Genomic DNA, 17816 nt, shown 5'->3' on the forward strand with positions numbered 1-17816 from the left:
GCATTTCCCCCTTTTTTCGAAAATTAGGCAAATATTCTCAGGCTCATAACTTTTGATGGGTAAACTTGATGAATCCTATATATTTAAAATCAGCATGAATATCCAGTTCTCATGATGCATACATTGGTAAAACAAAATTCCGTTTTTTGAGTCTCGGTTACTATTGAGCCGGGTCGCTCCTTAGTTACATTTCGTTACCATGAACTGTTTGACTAAATTTCATAACAATAAATGAATTGTTTACCTTTTATTCTAAGTCGTCGACATGGTCCTTTGATTGTTGCAACTTGTCAGCTCATGATTTACTTATTCTGGGCTCCAGGAAAAATCCACCAACAAACTCAAAATTAACAAAAATATTTTATAGAGTTTTGGCATAATTTAGCAAATGATTCCTGGCACAACACTGGCTAAAAATAAAGACTTTTCACCGTATGTTGAGAAAGGGATTCTTTTGTTTTAGTTTGTGCTTCTAAAGTTTGTTCTATATTATTCTGCAGACTTTAATCTTTTTTTTTTTTTTTTTTATTCTTCTTCCTCCACTGAAGACAGTTGAACTGTCGAACTTCTTTGTATTTTTTTTTTCTATTTCCTGCTGAGACAATGAAAGAGATCAAATTTTTTGATGGCCCCCAAGTGGCTTTAGATGCCAGGAATGCCAGAAAAGTGGCTTAATAGACCTGTTTTGTCTTGTGTGTTAATAGTTGTTTTTTTTATTTAAAAACTTGTCTATCTTTTTTGCGATTTACTTTGATTTTCTTCTTCATCCTACTTTTTCCATTTTTGTATAGTGTTTTTTTTTATATAAAAACTTGTCTTTCTTTTTTTTGCGATTTACTTTGATTTTCTTCTTCGTTCTACTTTTTCCTTTTTGTATATTTTAGCCCATAACGTCCAATTTCCTGCTGAAAAAAGAAAAAAAAGGCCTCCAAGTGGCTTTAGATGCCATGAATGCCAGAAAAGTGGCTTAATGGACCTGCTATTAAATTTAGTCTTGTTTGTTAATAGCTGCTTTGTTTTTATTTATAAACTTGTTCTTCTTTTTATATACCCTCGTTAACTATTCCTTAATTAATCTTCTTTTTCTTTTTATAGTTGGGTACCATGTGACAAACATCTGAATGAAATATGTTTATGCCCAGTGAGATAGTAAGGTAAGTACCTCATTCGTGAAAGAAACTAGAGAGTTTTCTTGCAAATATTTTGTGACTCAAAAGCTTGTCTTTCATTTTACTGGCTTAAAATTTCATCTAAAAGAGCCAATCAGGTTTTATGTCCTTCTTATTGGCCCAAAATTTGGCATGACAACAAGGCAGAAAGGCGGCGCTATTTGGACATACACTGTAAGGAAAAATGTCATTAGCTTAAGCAAATATTTTACCAAAATAAGCCATTGGGATTAAAGCACACTTATTTTTTGTCAGTGTAGGACAATTATCTGTCTTTTTCCTTTGTCGTACCGTAAATTGTTTGTCAGTGCAGGACAATTATTCTGTCTTTTTCCTTTGCCGTACTGTAAATTTTTTGTCAGTGTAGGACAATTATCTGTGTTTTTCCTTTGCCGTACGGCAAAGTTGTACGTTTAAAAATCGCACTTTCAAAAATGCCCAAAGTTTAGCTCCCTTTCGCCATTGAATGGATCTTAGAAAAGGAAACATGACAGAAAATGCTAGACTATCGAGAAAATAGAAATATATTTCCTGCTGTAAAATGAAATGAGTCCTACATATCTTCAGGTTAGTTTACAAAACAATATTTACATTTATGCGTCTAAAGTTACAAACAGTGTATTTAACCATATTTTCTATCATAATCATCACTTGAATTGTGCTAGAGACATAAGGTCAAACTTTATTCTGAAAACCTGAGAAATTAGTTTTTTCTTCACAAACACCATAACATCTTTTTCACTAATCGTCTACTGGCTGAAATTGAGACCCTTGAAGGTTGAAAGCCTTGAGCTTAAGTAGGAGGAGTTTCAAAACACAATTTGATACCAAACGCAAACACAAAGGGGAAACTAATTTTATTCCAGAATGTTTAAGTGAGCAATGTTTTTGTTCCCCTAAAATTATTCTTCTTTTTCCTAAAATCATCCCTCACTTTTATTTTAGGTAGTTACTGTTGTGCCACAAATTAAGCAATAATAATAATAAAAATTATATCTTCAAGATCTTGATAGAACTTTTTAAGTATAATCTAAAATACCTTTTTCAGTGAGACATAGTGGAAGGCATGGATAAAAGCTTTATAAATATTAAAAAAAAATGCACACTCATTGTCTTTTAAGTCACCTAGAGACGCTGGGTGTTAGAGAAATATGGAAATATAATTTTTTTCGTCAGAATCATCACTGAAGAAATACTTTTGTCAGGGATATGTAGTTAAACATTATTATGAGAATCTCTTTTACTGAGCAACGTTTCTATTTCCCTAGTATAACCCCGCAAGTTAGATTTATGAAAATTTGCTTGACCCTTTTTTTTGTGTTCTAGAGTATAATCTTTTACACTAATTTGGCTGAGACATGCTGTAAAACGTAGATATAAGTTTTAGGGAGTAAAATCAAGTTCTTCTTTTTTTTGAAATTTTATTTTGGAAATTCTGGAATTTTTATTCAAAACTATCTAAACGGGAGAGTTAAGCTACTGAGATACAATGCGTACTACAGGAATATATTGGGAAGTATGAATTTTTTCATCAAAATCATCACTTAAGGCTATCTAAGAAAAATTAGCTTTTTTTTTTTTTGAAAAAAGTTTTTCTTTGAAAAAAAGAACAGTCCCGAATTTTGTGTTTTAGGTAGATACCGATATGTCACAAGTAAAAAAACCGTATTTTTGAACCCTTTTTTGAATTCTTCGACATAGTCTAAGACACCATTTTGGGTGATACGTAGTGCAATGTTTCATAAAAAATCGAAAAAACTCGGTTTTACTTTTTCTAGAAACTTGAAATTTAATTCAAAACTGTCCGAACAGGAGAGAAGGGGTTATTTTCCGAGACACGCTGCCACTTGCCTTGTTTAACAAGAACACATTTGGAAAATATTTTTATGTATATTTAAATTAGGATATTACATTATTACATTAATTTCTGCGGTTTCAATTGGCTGCTGTCCAAAATACAAAGATACCATCTCCATATATGTATGCACGAGGGCGGTATAATGGTTGGAAACTTAAACAGCTATGTATATTTGTAAAAAATTCGAGAATACATTTTTAAAGAATAAGACCTCCACGTGGAGTTATGCAATATTTGGTAGTAGGGGGCAAAAAATTAAATACAAATATATATAAAAACCGAAATGCACCTAACAGCTCCTTTGAAGGTCTAGTTGTCTTTGGGAAATAACAAATGAAAATAACAAATAGCAAATGGAAATAACAAATGGAAAATGGAATAACAAATAGAAATTGTTAATGTTTGAATTTTTACAGACGGAAATCGTTGCAGATTTAACTACTTGGGCACTTTTTGTTTTCACGGTTCAAAGTGGCAACACTGACGAAGATGTGATACTGCCCCAAAAAATTCATAATTTTGGAAGATTCAGCAATTCTTTTAGTCCAAAGTTTAATATCATTTTAAGGTATATGTTCCCTCCGAAACAAGCGACTTCGCGACATCCCTGCAGCCATAACTTACACCCAAAGATGGGTTGTATCATTGGGTTCGTTTTCTTTCTCAGCTCTATGCATTTACTAAGCCAGAATTACGATAAGACTTAAACTTTTTCTCAGAAAAAGATCTAAATTTACTTAAAAAATAGGAACAATTTTCTCCGACAATTTTCAACTATTATTCAACTTATTTTAATCTAAAGAACCGTGTACACCGAGTTTCAGAAATGTAGTTCCGTCGATGGATAGAGGCGCCTTTTGTTGATGTAGCCGTAGGAGATCAGGAAAATCAGACACCAAAAACTCGAAATTATTTGTATTTTTTTCTATTTTTTCATTTAATTTTTTCTAGGGAATAAACCTTAAAAAAGACGCCAAAATCTACGTATCTCAATAATAAAGGAGGATGCAACAAAATGGATCAGGTTGATGAATTGATCAACTTCAATTGATCAATCAATTGATTTCAATCAATCAATCAATTTCGAATCAATTGATTAGGCTGATTTTTAAGATTTTGATTTTATAATTTCAAAAGAAGCAGAGAAAAGGCTTTTTCACTATTAGCCATGAAAATTTGATGTTGGAAGTTCAAGACTACAAAAATTTCTTTTAGTCAGAAGTTAAATAGCCTATCATTTAGGAAAAAATAAATAAAATCTATATGTCTCGATAATCAAGGAAGATACAACAAAATGGACAAGCCTAATCAATTGATCAGGCTGATTTTTAAGATTTTCATTTTATAATTTCAAAAGAAAAAAGAAAAATCTAGCTTTTTCCCTACTAGCCATGAAAATTTTTATTTCGGATGTTCAAAACTACAACAATTTCTTTTAGTGAGAAGTTAAATATCACTCAGGATAAATAAAAAGATCTGTATGCATCAGTAATCAAGGAAGATACAGCAAAATGGACAGGATCATATTGATCTTAAGAGTTTGATTAACCTAGGTTCGACAGAAAAAGTAGTTTATCGTCTATTGACTTACCATGTCAAAACTGTATAAATTAATTTAATTTATCATTGCTTTAAAATATATCAGTATATTATTGATGTTATACCTTGTTTAGGCATTTGTAATCCTTGAAACATACAATGGAATAGAAAATTCGATTTTTAAACCGTTACAAATGCCTATCGACTATTCATGAATGTTGCAGTCTTGGAAACCCTGTCCTGTTTCTAGCTATGCATAGTATCTATGCATATGTGATATATACATTGTAGAAACATGCTTAATAATCTACAATACACGGAAATTAGCATCACTTGATGAATGTGAAATGATTCTATCATGTTTTTTTTCATCCTACATATTTTACAATTATTTTGCTTTGACAAGTACCTTCAAAGTTCTTTGTTTTACCAGTTCTGGTTATTATCCAAAGATATACCCCCCCCCTCGATTCCCACAGCTATGCACACCATAATATTTGTACGGTCTTAATTTCAACAAGGCGTAACATACGGACTTTTCTATTAGAATTTTTGGCCACATTTATTGTCCGAAAAGACATTTTTGATGACTGAACTTCTTCCTCCATACGACTTCCGAATCAGTATTGAGTACCGGGTTTCAGTAATCAGTATCGGGTAGTGAGGGGACCTATGGGCCGAATAGGGCAGTTTAATCAAAAAACAGTCTTCTAGCATTTAGCTGCCCTAAATTTTTGTCTACAAAATACATCAATGTTTAAGGCATCAGTTTCTCTCTTGTTACGGATGCATCGAGGTGATTGGGGCTGCAACATATCTGATCGAATAGAAACATCTGATCTAATAATCATGGTTGTGGTGCCAAACAACAGAGCAACAGAAAACTTAAAAACGCGTTTTGAAAAAAAGGTCAAAGGAGACAAAACATATTCAAAGGCAATGGTAATTACTATTTCCCCGAATCTTGTAGAAGTTCGTTGCGAAAAGAAATTTATGGGAATTTGGGAAATAGTTTGAAACCCCTTTAAAATGATGTCGGATCAAAATAAAACCGCATCATTTAGAATCACCATAGCCGAAGTTCCAGAAGGGAGAATTAAGGTCCCCCATCTTGAGCAGGAAGGAAAATCCCTTTTTTACCATGGGAAACACTAATGTGTCCCTTTTCACTTCTTTTCTTCTTTTTTCTCGTCACAGCTATTGGGGCACCGAAACATCACAGAAGGGGCTAAATTTTATAGCGAGATCCTTTTGTAATTCATAAAAATAAATATTCAAACAAAATGTAATTTTTGATAAAGTGTTAATAAAAAACATAAATGAATCATTAACTTCACTTTTCATGACATCTAGCATACGGTCCGACATTATACTGCTATCAAAGCCTATTGAAAGAAAAAAACGAAATAAGTTGTGTCAAGAGATTTGGTAAAATTTAAAAATTCGATCCGCCCGGGCCTTCCCACCTCCAACCCCCCACTCCCTTGCTGCGTACGTGCATGGTTCTGTCATATTTTACGGTTAAATTTTTAATCAGTTAACTAAGTTCTGGAACGAACTTTTGAACGGAAAGTTTTTATACTGCTCAATGCTTAAACACGATAAATGGCTTAATATTATTCACACACAGTTTTCCTGGTAAATTGAATTGTTATGGTGAAACAAATATTGCTAACTTGTTTCTTCAAAGTGCTTTATCACATTTTCGGCTTATGGGTGATTTTGTAAGATTTAGTAGTAGGAAAAATATTTCACAGAATTCTGACTTACTTAACTTTAATTTTTTTTAAATCAGTATTTAAGTTCAAAGACTTTAAAGTATATTTTATTCATAAAGAATTTTTGTTGGTCTCGGAGCATATTAGAGTTCAAACAAAACAATTTTAAAGTATATTTAATACAAACCTTAAATTAAAAATTTTAAATATATTGACTGAATAGACCCCCCCCCCTAAACAAAATCTGAACTGAAATTCTATTGTTGCTTTTTGTTTGTAAGTGTGGAAGTATAGTCCACGGATATGGCAATATATTCAGGAGGGGAGATGTTTCTGAGTTTGTACCCCCTTTGTGTTTAAATATTGTCCGACGTTTCCATCTATTTTCACATGATTCATGTTGTAAATTCACGCGTACATACCTCTGTGTACGCAACCTCAAGAGAGGTTTTAATAATACTTCCTGAGTCAATTTACATTTATGGTTTGTAAAGAAGGAATAATTCATTATGCTGGAAAATATAATAGAATAAAGTAAATTTCATTCTCCTGAAAGGTGATTTTTCAGAAAATAGAGTTATAAAATTCAGTTTTTAAGGAGTCACTTCGGATTCAGGTCCGCCCCTTGGAAATCGGGAACGTTTTTAATGATTATTCCTGTTTTTTCTTTCATCTTTCTTGTTTGTTTTTCTTGTAAATTCACGTGTACGTGCCTCTGTCGCGACCCACCATGAAGCACAAATTTATCATGGGCCAAAACTATACCTGTACATAGGGGACATAGGGAATCCCCTCCCAAAGATTGTTTTGATGTATCCTCTGACATAACTTGGAACGCCAAAAAACTATGTATTTTGACTTCTTTCACCCTTGCGAAAAAATTTCTGATACTTTACCAAGGGTCCAACGTTTCTGCATATATAGGGGGGGGGGGCTCTTGGTGGTTTCTGACGCTCTCCTTCACTACCGGTCCTGTTTAATATCTTACATTTATTTTTGGCTAAAATGAAATTAATTGAGTTAGGTACCGTGATCTGTGTGAAAATTTTAATTAAATAGTTACTGTAATTTTCAAACAGTTCGTGGTAACGAAACTCTAAAAAACGGAATTTCGATGCTACAAGATATATCAAAAGAATCGGATTTTTATGCTGATTTTAAATATATAAGTTTCATCAAATTTAGTCTTTGTCATCAAAAGTTACGAGCCTGAGAAAATTTGCCTTATTTTGGAAAATAGGGGGTAACAGCCCCTAAAAGTCATAGGATCTTAACGAAAATCACACCATCGCATTCAGCGTATCAGAAAACCCGATAGAAAAAATTTCAAGGTCCAATCTACAAAAATGTGGAATTTCGTATTTTTTGCCAGAAGACAAATCACGGGTGCGTGTTTATTTGTTTGTTTGTTTGTTGTTTTTTTTCCCCAGGGGTCATCGTATCAACCAAGTGGTCCTAGAGTGTTGCAAGATGGCTCATTCTAACGGAAATGAAAAGTTCTAGTGCCCTTTTTAAGTGACCAAAAAAATTGGAGGGCATCTAGGCCCCCTCCCACGCTCATTTTTTTCCCAAAGTCAACGGATCAAAATTTTAAGATAGCCATTTTGTTCACCATAGTCGAAAACCACAATAACTATGTCTTTGGGGATGACTTACTCCCCCACAATCCCTGGGGGAGGGGCTGCAAGTTACAAACTTTGACCAGTGTTTACATATAGTAATGGTTATTGGGAAGTGTACAGACGTTTTCAGGGGGATTTTATTTTGTTTGGGGGTGGGGCTGAGGGGAGGGGGCTATGCTGGACGATTCAATGAATTCAATGAAAAGGGCGCAGGATTCTCTAGCATTACTATAAGAAAACAATGAAAAATAAACATGAAAACGTTTTTTTCAAATGAGAGGAAGAAGTAGCATTGAAACTTAAAACGAACAGAGATTATTACGCATATGAGGGATTCTAAAAATACTTTAGCATAAAGAGCGAGGTATTTAGGAGGAGATAAATACCTTGGTCTTTATGCTAAAGTATTTTTAGTAATTTCAACTCTTTATTCTACGGCCTTTCTGATTCAGGGGTCATTCTTAAAGAATTGGGACAAAACTTACGATTTAGTGTAAAGAGTGAGGTATTAACGAGGGTACAAACCCCCTCGTATACATAATAAAAATATAAGGTTATGGAAGTTTGTTACATAAGTTAATTCTTAAGTTACGTATATTTTTTACTAATAAAAACGTTCGTTAAAAATTAAAAGTTCTAGTTGCCTTTTTAAGTAACCGAAAAATTGGAGGCAACTAGGCCTCCTTCTCCACCCCTTATTTCTCAAAATCGTCTGATCAAAACTAAGAGAAAGCCATTTAGCCAAAAAAAGAATTAATATCCAAATTTCATTTTAATAATTTATGTGCGGAGAGCCAAAACCAAACATGCATTAATTCAAAAACGTTCAGAAATTAAATAAAAAAAACTAATCTTTTAACTGAAAGTAAGGAGCGACATTAAAACTTAAAACGAACAGAAATTACTCCGTATATAAAATGGGTCGTCCCCTCCACAATCCCTCGCTCTTTACGCTAAAGTTTGACTCTTTGCCACAATTCTACTTTTTAAAACAACTAAAAACTTTAGCTTAAAGAGCGTGGGACTGCGGAGGGGACAACCCATTTCATATACGGAGTAATTTCTGTTCGTTTTAAGTTTTAATGTCGCTCCTTACTTTCAGTTAAAAAAATTAGTTTTTTTTTATTTAATACATACAGTAATGGTTACTGGGAAGTGTATCGACGTTATCAGGGGGATTTTTTTGGTTTGGGTGTGGGGTTCAGGGGAGGGGCTATATGGGAGGATATTTCCTTGGAGGAATATTTCATGGGGGAAGAGAAATTCAATGAAAAGAGCGCAGGATTTTCTAGCACTACTATTAAAAAAAAAAAACAAAAAACAATTAAAATATAAACATGAAAAAGTTTTTTCAATTGAAAGTACGGAGAAGCATTAAAGCTTAAAACGAACAGAGATTATTGCGCATATGAGGGGTTCTAAAAATACTTTAGCATAAAGAGCGAGGTATTTAGGAGGAGATAAATACTTCGCTCTCTATGCTAAAAAAATTTGAAGTAATTTCAACTATTTATTCTACGGCCTTTCTGATTCAGGGCTCATTCTTAAATTATTCATTGGGACAAAACAAGATTTAGTGTGAAGAGCGAGGTATTAACGAGGGGACTAACCCCCTCATATATATAATCAAAAATATAAGAATATAAAAGTTTGTTACGTAAGTTAATTCTTAAGTTACGTATATTTTTTACTAATAAAAACGTTCGTTAAAAATTAAAAGATCTAGTTGCCTTTTTAAGTAACCGAAAAATTGGAGGGCAACTAGGCCTCCTTCCCCACCCCTTATTTCTCAAAATCGTCTAATCAAAACTAAGCCATTTAGCAAAAAAAAAGAATTAATATGCAAATTTAGTTTTTATAATTTATGTACGGAGAGCCAAAATCAGACATGCATTAATTCAAAAACTTTCAGAAATTAAATAAAAAAACAAGTTTTTGGAAATGAAAGTAAGGAGCGACATTAAAACTTAAAACGAACAGAAATTACTCCGTATATGAAAGGGGCTTTTCCTCCTCGACACCCCCCTCCTTGCGCTAAAGTTTGATTCTTTCTCGCACCTCTACTTTTTAAAACAATAAAAAACTTTAGCGCAAGGAGCGGGGTGTCGAGGAGGAAAAGCCCCTTTCATATACGGAGTAATTTCTGTTCGTTTTAAGTTTTAATGTCGCTCCTTACTTTCATTTCAAAAAACTTGTTTTTTTTTTTATTTAATAATAAATAATACCGGCAAAACTGCCACTACTACAAACAATTCACCGCAGCTCCAAGCCGCCTGAGGCCAACATTGCTACGCACGCTTCACCTCCATCCCAATCTATTCAAAGCCTCCCACTTCTTTGAAATCTTCCATTACGACGTCCCTCCACCCCAACTATGGACGACCTGCTTTCCGTTCGGTTAAGATCAGATCGAATAAGAAAATTCTATCTCCAGGCTTTATTTTATTCTTTTAAACCTTTTTTACACGTTGTATTTGATTTTCAAGATCCTTTCCTTGCTTTTCCTTTTTTTGTTATTTATCTGTTTTCTCTTATTACCTTTCCTTTTACTTAAGCTTTCTGTTATTTATCTAGGTAACAATTTCCGAAGGTTTATTTTAGGTAGTCTTTCTTTTCTGTAACTTTTCCCATTCTCCAACTTCTGGAAAAGAAAATGGTTTCAGTTTCTCTTACTTTATAACTTTTCCAAGGTTGAAATTCCTCCCTGAAAATCTTGAAAATTGAACTCCTTGAAAATCGTAGTAGTATTAGTTTTTAAGGAGTCCCTTTGGATCCATTCACTTCCTATGGAAATTGCGAACTTTTTATGATTATTTCTGGGTTTTTTCTTGCATTTTTCAAATAATTTGCTTTTTTGCGTTTTGAAAAAAAGAAGTTTTTTTTTTAACTGAGAGTAAGGAGCAATATTAAAACTCAAAATGAACAGAAATTACTCTGTATATGAATGGTTACCTCCTCCTCAATACATTGTTCTTTACGCTAAATCTGTTAACACTTTTAAAAAAAGCTTCCTATTCTAATTAAAGTATTAGTGTTTCAGTAACCGTTCTTAAAAACTTGGGACAAACAATCAAACTTTAGCGTAAAGAGGAAGGTATTGAGGAGTGGGCAAACCTACATATATGGAACAATTTTTATTCGTTTTGAGTTTTAATGTTGCTCCTTAATTTCATTAAAAAAAAAAAAAAAAAAAAAAACTTCTGTTCGTTTTTCAAATAATGCAGGTAAATCTGACTCACCCTCCATGAAATAAATCCCTTCCTCAAAAGGGAAACTCCTCCGTGAAAATTTCATCAAACATGAAGTAAACCCACCCCCCTTATTTCTCAAAATCGTCTAATCAAAACTAAGCCATTTAGCAAAAAAAAGAATTAATATGCAAATTTAGTTTTTATAATTTATGTACGGAGAGCCAAAATCAGACATGCATTAATTCAAAAACTTTCAGAAATTAAATAAAAAAACAAGTTTTTGGAAATGAAAGTAAGGAGCGACATTAAAACTTAAAACGAACAGAAATTACTCCGTATATGAAAGGGGCTTTTCCTCCTCGACACCCCCCTCCTTGCGCTAAAGTTTGATTCTTTCTCGCAACTCTACTTTTTAAAACAATAAAAAACTTTAGCGCAAGGAGCGGGGTGTCGAGGAGGAAAAGCCCCTTTCATATACGGAGTAATTTCTGTTCGTTTTAAGTTTTAATGTCGCTCCTTACTTTCATTTCAAAAAACTTGTTTTTTAATGTTTAATGTTGCTCCTTAATTTCATTAAAAAAAAAAAAAAAAAACAAACTTCTGTTCGTTTTTCAAATAATGCAGGTAAATCTGACTCACCCTCCATGAAATAAATCCCTTCCTCAAAAGGGAAACTCCTCCGTGAAAATTTCATCAAACATGAAGTAAACCCACCCCCCTTATTTCTCAAAATCGTCTAATCAAAACTAAGCCATTTAGCAAAAAAAAGAATTAATATGCAAATTTAGTTTTTATAATTTATGTACGGAGAGCCAAAATCAGACATGCATTAATTCAAAAACTTTCAGAAATTAAATAAAAAAACAAGTTTTTGGAAATGAAAGTAAGGACCTCCGTGAAAATTTCATCAAACATGAAGTAAACCCACCCCCCTTTCGCCGTCAAGTTCCCTTCAGACAGTTCCATCCTCGCTGAAAATCCCTCCTCCTCGTAAAATTTCTTGCGGGCGATTCAGCCTGAAAAATTATCCTTAGCATACTTTCATTTGAAAAAGACGTCAATCTCTAATCGGTTTCTTGATTACTTCGAAAATGCCCCCTACCATGGAAATTATTTTCCTGAAATCAAAACACACGGAAAATTGCCCACCGGGTATCTTTCTTTGTCACTTTTTTTGTCACTTAAAAAGGGCGCTAGAACTTTTAATCTCCGTTTTAACGCGCCCTCTCCTGATCTTCTAGGACCATTATTTCAATGTGACCACCCCTGGGAAAAAAAGACAAAAAAACAAACAAATAAGCAAACACGCATCCGTGATCTGTCTTCTGGCAAAAAGAGCAAAATTCCACATTTTTGTATACAGGAGCTTGAAACTTCTACAGTAGGGTTCTCCGGTACGCTGAATCCGATGGTGTGATTTTCATCAAAATTATTTTAGTTTAGTAGGGTTTTCCCCTCTAGTTCAAAGTAAGGCAAATTTTCTCTGGCTCGTAACTTTTAGTTGGTATCACTAAACTTGATGAATCTTATATATTTGGAATCAGCATAATAAGTTGATTCTTTTGATGTACCTATTGATATCAAACGTTTCGTATTTTAGCTTTGTCGACTTGATCGTATTCATTTTTTCTTCTTTTTTTTTATCGAAAGATAGTCTATGAACTATTAAAATAGCGCAACTTTGCGTTGACTAAACTTTAGATTGTATTTAGTTTGAGGGAGAAGTTTCAAATTTGCTGAAATTTTATGTTGACAACATTATCCCCCCCCCCCACCCCTTCCTAAACTTATTATACTGTTTTATATTTTTTATTTCTCATACGGTACATGCTCTAATGTAATTTCTAGTAATGGTACAAAAATAAAATGCCTTCTCTGACCCTCGCCCTCCTAGAAAAAAGTTCGTCTACTCACGTCTCCCCAGTCCTAGAGATTATTAAGAAAGGATATTAAGGACGTGGGTTCATTGGGGAGTAAAGAGTGTAGCTTCAAATAGATCGGACGGGAGGAGATGCTTGCAGAGATGGGCTGACCTCTTGCGGTTTGGTGCTGCAATGCGCTGTTAGTAACAGCAGTAGTTTATGTAGAAAGGGCTTAAATGATATGGTTGGGTCTCTCCGTTTCAGGTGGTTCAAAGTGAGTTCGTAGCAGAATTTTATTGGTTTTTAGCAATTGAATATGAAAATAAATGATAACGGAACAATTTGAAGAACCTTGAGTTCTCCTATTTAGAGATTTGGGTTGAGACTTCTTATGCCCTATTCTTTCGAGGAAACACCCCAAAGTTATTCTGTTTTTGTGTGTTTTTTTTTTGCAACTAATTGTCGTTAAATATTTGGCTGAAATAGCTAATTTTGAAGGTCTCTAGGCTCATCTACAATTTTTGTTTGATACGACCATTTTTTCTATTTCTAAAAACATTATTAAAAACATATAAATATGTTTTAAACGTATTTTTTCTGCCCTGTTTATGCGGCTAAAAGGGTTTCGCCAATATTTCCTTTGGAGATTTGAAATCTAATAAATTTGATGTCCTTTTGTAGTCTGTTGAAGTTCAAGGACATAAAAAGGGTAACTTCTGCTATACCAACGACACTTATGTTCTTGATCTGAGTAAAATTTGATTCTCTGTCTGTATTCGAAGATAATTATCTTAGTCTCAGTGATATAAACTACTATAGAGGTATATTCTAATTAAATGTTTAATATATACAGTTGGTTATAATAGGTATTTAATATAATGCATTCGTTTTCCATAATTCTCTGTTGTAGTTTCCATAATTTTCTCTCTAAAGTATTATATTTTCGTCATATTTTGGTATATTTGATTAGGATTAACCTAACTTCACTTTTTGAGTGGGGTTGGGAACGCTGACAAGTACCATTAAAAGACATATTATTTGGCCCTTTTACAATCTCAGTTTTTTTATTCCTATATTCACGGCACAAGGTACTTTAAGGCTTCGGATTTGCCGCTGTTCCTTTACCTCGTTCCGAAGCCTCGAGGTTGTAGATGGTTGTTGAACCTTTTTTTAAAGGAGTCAACCAAGGGATTTGCGGGAATACTATCCCCAGGAAGAACGTTCCAGATAGAAGTGCAATCCCGAATGAAGCTGTTCCTCAAGTACTCGGTTCTTGGCGTGTCTAACTTTAGATGGTTGGACCGAGCTGTGGGCCTTCGTGTCTGCCTTGACGGCTTGACAAAGGGGGGCACAAGGCGAAGGAGCTAGTTTTAGGCTGGCGAATTCATGTACTTGTAGAAAATAGTCATCTTTTATTTAGATTCAGGAGCGAGTCATGTGTATTGGCGCAGTCCACCCTATTCTGGATCTTCTGGAGTGGTGGCAATAGCGTTTTGGAGCATCAGCATATAACGGGCATCCATATTTAGCCGTGATTATTTTAAATTTATGAAGGGTAGTATCATATTTTCGTCAGTGTTGCCATGTTGAACCGTGAAAATAAACAACGAGAATTACCTGCCATATGTTTTTAGCTTATTTTTTGCTGACTTTGTGCCCATGTTTCTTTTCTTTTTTCATTTGGGGCACGCCACTACACAAAACTGCAAAACTGAATATCCAACTTTTTTTTCATTAAAAAATTCCCGATTTCTCCTAATTTTTGAAGATAGCCTACATGGATGTTTAAGTTTCCTCTCAACCAATTTTTAAAGGCTTGAATTTCGTCATTATTGCACTCGGTTCCCTTCAAAGTGCTTACAATAAATCCATGAACAAGCCTCTTAGTCATTTTTTTTACTATAACTTATTCATGACGTAACCTACAATAAAATTCAGAATCGTAAAATAAACAAACTAGCTCTAATAAAAACTGTCTGCTCAATTTGTCTAAAAGTCTGCTCAATTTGTCTAAAAGTCTGCTCAATTTGTCTAAAAGTCTGCTCAATTTGTCTAAAAGTCTGCTCAATTTGTCTAAAAGTCTGCTCAATTTGTCTAAAAGTCTGCTCAATTTGTCTAAAAGTCTGCTCAATTTGTGAGCTTGACTACACTTGTGAAAAAGCAGACGCATCATTGCGAAAACTTCGAAGGCGCCGTAACGATGACGATGCTTTTCGGCATTCAACAAACAAAAGAGAATTCTATCAAAGATGGTATTTAATATAAAACAAATGGAAACCAAGGGTGCCTTTTTATTTGAATTGCATTATACATCTAAAACGATGTCTCTCTAAAATCCTTTTTGAGTTCAAATCAACTCTGGCAGATGCTATGTGATGCTTTTTTTTGCCTTTTTTCACTTTTTTAGATTTAATGATGTATATTTTTTTAATCTCGAGATTAATATTAAATCTAAAATGTTTTTTTTTTTTAATATTGCTGTTGAGTTTAATCGAACGGTTATAATCATTTTAATTTTTTGTAATTTTATTTTTACTAAAATAAAGTAGAAAGCGCAGTTAATAAATTAATATAGTTAACAAATAAGTGATTAATTATTAAAAATTAATGAATTAAATTAAAAGGCTTAATAATAATTAAATAATTGTAATAATAAATTTAAAGGATTGAAAATTAGATTGTTAATCAATTAATAAATTAATAACAATTTCGTTAATAAATGAAAATTTTGTTAAAATTTGGCGTTAAGATTTTGTGGGAGACAGGGGAGCGCTAATAGATTTGGCTCGGACAAAAGAGATCAGAACTGCCACTACAGATGTATATTTAAGCCATTTGGGCTGATGTGGATGAATTAGTAAATTCTATAACGAGTAGAAATAAAGGCGGACGCTCAAGTCAAATTTAAAACGAACTGAAATTACTCCAAACAGTTGTTTAGACTATATCTAAAACGATGTCTCTCTGAAATCTTAGTTCAGTTTTCTAGTCAGGTGTAGATGCTACACAACGCTTTTTTCCATACAAAGAAAATTCTGTGACAATAGCTATTTAATATAAAACAAAAAGAGGTATAAGGTGCCCTTTTATGGCTTTTTAATATTACTGCTATTTTTTTGGCTGCTGGAATAAAAAAGGGGCTATGTGACACTTCCAAAGTGATATTAATAGCCCACTCTGTTGAAAGTAATCTGCTTGTTTGACTGACCCTATCTGCTCTCATATATTTTATTTGATTTTCAAGATTTTTTAAACTCTGTATTTTTTCTTCAAAAATGTATACGATTTTATTTTTATTTTTTTAAATACACTAACTGAATGAAATTGATAAATTGATATTTATGATAACTATATAAACTGATAGCTATAAATAAGTTAATTTAATAAATTAATATTTATTCATAATTCATACATTGGTAAGATAAATGGTAAGATTGTAAGATAAATGGTAAGATAAATGGTAAGATTGGTAAGATTGGTAAGATAAATTCATATTCATACATTGGTAAGATATGTGTTTGTGGCCAGGTGAAAACATTCTTTATTCAGTCATTTTTTTTGCCCTCCTGTATAATTTGTGTTCTCTAACATACTGCTTTTTGAATTTTCCCACCTGAACAGTGCTACGGTAATAATGTCGTAAGAGCTGACATCTATTCAAGGTGTTGGTATCTATTGCTGAAAAGTAGCCCAATATTGATGCTATTTAACCAGTATTACAGCATTGTTTCAAGTTCAGCTTAAATCTCAATTTAGCCCAATATTAGCTAAAATTAGCTCAATGTTGACGCTATTTAACCTGTCTTACAGGATTGTTTCAAGTTCAGATTAAATCTCAATGTAGCTCAATAGTAGGTAAAGGTAGCTCTGAAGCTATTTAACCAGTCTTCCAGCATAAGTTCAGCTTGAATCTCTGTGTAGTTCAATAGTAGCTAAAAGTAGCTCAATGTTGAGGCTATTTAACCAATCTTACAGCATTGTTTCATGTTCAGATTAGATCTCAATGTAGCTCAACAGTTGCTAAATATTAGCTAAATGTTGAAGCTATTTAACCAATCTTCAAGCATTGTTTCGACTGCAGCTTAAATCTCAATGTAGCTTAATAGTAGCTAAAATTAGCTCTGAAGCTATTTAACCAGTCTTCCAGCATAAGTTCAGCTTGAATCTCAGTGTAGTTCAATAGTAGCTAAAAGTAGCTCAATGTTGAGGCTATTTAACCAATCTTACAGCATTGTTTCATGTTCAGATTAAATCTCAATGTAGCTCAACAGTTACTAAATATTAGCTAAATGTTGAAGCTATTTAACCAATCTTCAAGCATTGTTTCGACTTCAGCTTAAATCTCAATGTAGCTTAATAGTAGCTAAAATTAGCTCAATTTGAGGCTATTTAACCAGTCTTACAGCATTGTTTCAATTTCAGATTAAATCTCAATGTAGCTCAATAGTAGCCAAAGGTAGCTCTGAAGCTATTTAACCAGTCTTCCAGCATAAGTTCAGCTTGAATCTCAGTGTAGTTCAATAGTAGCTAAAAGTAGCTCAATGTTGAGGCTATTTAACCAATCTTACAGCATTGTTTCATGTTCAGATTAAATCTCAATGTAGCTCAACAGTTGCTAAATATTAGCTAAATGTTGAAGCTATTTAACCAATCTTCAAGCATTGTTTCGACTTCAGTTTAAATCTCAATGTAGCTTAATAGTAGCTAAAATTAGCTCAATTTGAGGCTATTTAACCAGTCTTACAGCATTGTTTCAATTTCAGATTAAATCTCAATGTAGCTCAATAGTAGCCAAAGGTAGCTCTGAAGCTATTTAACCAGTCTTCCAGCATAAGTTCAGCTTGAATCTCAGTGTAG

At 33.2% G+C, this 17816-nt stretch overlaps 1 long non-coding RNA gene across 2 annotated transcripts in view; it reads left to right on the forward strand.

Annotated features, from left to right (window-relative positions):
• Positions 1–17816, forward strand: part of LOC136029892 (uncharacterized) — a 268714-nt gene that overhangs the window by 220524 nt on the left and 30374 nt on the right. For both annotated transcript variants that reach the window (XR_010618136.1, XR_010618135.1), the window contains exon 8: positions 1096–1154. This is a non-coding gene — a long non-coding RNA (uncharacterized LOC136029892). The remainder of the gene's footprint in view (positions 1–1095; positions 1155–17816) is intronic.

The sequence above is a fragment of the Artemia franciscana genome, chromosome 8 (assembly GCF_032884065.1).
Source record: "Artemia franciscana chromosome 8, ASM3288406v1, whole genome shotgun sequence".
NCBI lineage: Eukaryota > Metazoa > Arthropoda > Branchiopoda > Anostraca > Artemiidae > Artemia > Artemia franciscana.